Below are 1,857 nucleotides of genomic sequence, written 5' to 3'. Positions count from 1 at the left end.
TCGGGACCTGGGGAGTTGCCAGATTATAATTCCCATTCAATAATTTGATGCAACAAATAACGCAAAAGACCTCACGAGTGGGAGAGTCGAGACTAAGTGTACCACAAAGAAAATTTCCAAGAGGTTCTCGCGCTCCCATAATTATCTAGATAAATGGCCCTACCTTACAGTAAACGTGGATACCGTGTTTCTTGAATTTCAAAACCTCTAGCCTAGCTTTTCTTTAACTTATTGTTTGTCCAGAAATCCTACAAATCCCTTTGGAGTCTATGATTTAGAAAGGAATCACACAACCTGATTTAGTAATTGATTTCAGGAAGAATTCACATCACGATGTCTAATCTTTATCCCTGTTTAACCATAAATTTAAAGGAGCAACTGGTTCTTTTCAAGTTCAACAAAAAATCCAAATCCAATGTTCTCTTAACCAGAAATTTAAAAGAGCCGCAGCAAAAATTCTAAATCTAATAGGCAAATAAATAAGTATTGCAGTACAATAAAGTATCCGGAAGGCACCTGAGAAAGATATAGCTTCATAGCAGCAGTGCTCACCCGATCCTTTGCACACTAAGCTCTCCACACTGAATACTCCGCAAAGTCACTGAACAAACAAAGCACCATAGCAATTTTGAAAATAATTAGTGAATTGTTGCTCACAAAGATTCAATCAATTGTTGTTCATAAAGAAATCAAATCGATAAACATCACATTACCTCGGAAATATGCCTATGTAGTGTTATTCACTCAACGGATTGCACCCTGATCGGTGCTCTGCCTTTGAAGCTGGAATCAAGAAATTTAAAAACAAACAAAGGACTATTAGTGCAGAAACATAGACAAATAACAAATGAATTGTTGAAACCAAACCCAGAAAAATTAAAGAATATCCATTAATATGAATAAATTAAAGCATAGATCTCCCACACCTCATCTATCCATTCAAAAGAGGATTGAAGATTGTGCTGGCAAATTTATTTCACCGAAATCCTCTGTTTCAGAAAAGTTTTCCTCCCTGTTCTGTGCTGGCTCGCCCCAGATGTTTAATTTCACACCCAGACCACATGTAAAAACAACAATAACAACAACACAGACAGCACAAACATACAAAAAAATTAACAACAACGAAGGCAGCACAAACATACAAAATAACCGGCCTATCCAGCGAAAAACATACCCACAGAAAAAAGAAAAGAAAAGAGGAGCGCTCCACATATTCAATCATAACACAACACACAGAGGAGATCAAAGAAAAGCAGAGGACGCAGAATAAACGTTAATTGCAGTGGATTGTTATATATATAGAAAACGCCATGCCATCTTTTCTCTCTCGATCTTATCTTTAGACAACGGTTATGTTTTAAGAATGCTTGACCATCAAGGTTCTTGAAATTTGATTTCACAAAAGGCTAGCCTGGGAAAGGCGGTTCAAGATTCTGGAAAATTGATTTCTCAAAAAGCTAGAGTGGGAAAGGTCGTTTCCTTCTTCCAAAGGCGCTTTCGTTTTTCCAATTGAATCAAAATGGCTTGCTATTTACACATTAAAGGAAAATAATACATGGTTTTGGAGATATCACATTTATTTACACATTAAAGGTCAATAATACATGGTTTTGGAGATATCACATTAATATTCACTTTTAAAAATGAGAAAATTATAAAAATATAATTTTTAAAAATGAGAAAATTTTAAAAATATATATGGTTTTAGATGATATGCCAGAAATTCTGGAAAGATGCATGGTTTTGAATATGTCAGTCTGAAAGTGTCAATTCTTTTATATGAATCATAAATGATAAAATTAGAATATAATGGATTAGAGTCATCCAAATGGTTAGTTTCAAGAGTTTGTTTTAAAT

The 1,857-nt window shown here is 34.5% G+C and overlaps 1 long non-coding RNA gene across 1 annotated transcript; it reads right to left on the bottom strand.

Annotated features, from left to right (window-relative positions):
- Positions 1 to 516: 516 nt before the first annotated feature.
- Positions 517 to 1,405, bottom strand: LOC149237657 (uncharacterized). The gene is made up of 3 exons (XR_016245301.1): positions 927 to 1,405; positions 714 to 783; positions 517 to 601 (listed from the first exon to the last, which is right to left on the bottom strand). It is a non-coding gene; the product is annotated as an uncharacterized LOC149237657 (long non-coding RNA).
- Between the last annotated feature and the right edge of the window lie 452 nt (positions 1,406 to 1,857).

The sequence above is a fragment of the Pinus tabuliformis genome, chromosome 8, assembly GCF_031772625.1.
Source record: "Pinus tabuliformis cultivar Carrire ecotype Pingquan chromosome 8, CPIR1, whole genome shotgun sequence".
NCBI classification, from domain to species: domain Eukaryota; kingdom Viridiplantae; phylum Streptophyta; class Pinopsida; order Pinales; family Pinaceae; genus Pinus; species Pinus tabuliformis.
This window is presented reverse-complemented; position numbering and strand designations above follow the sequence as displayed.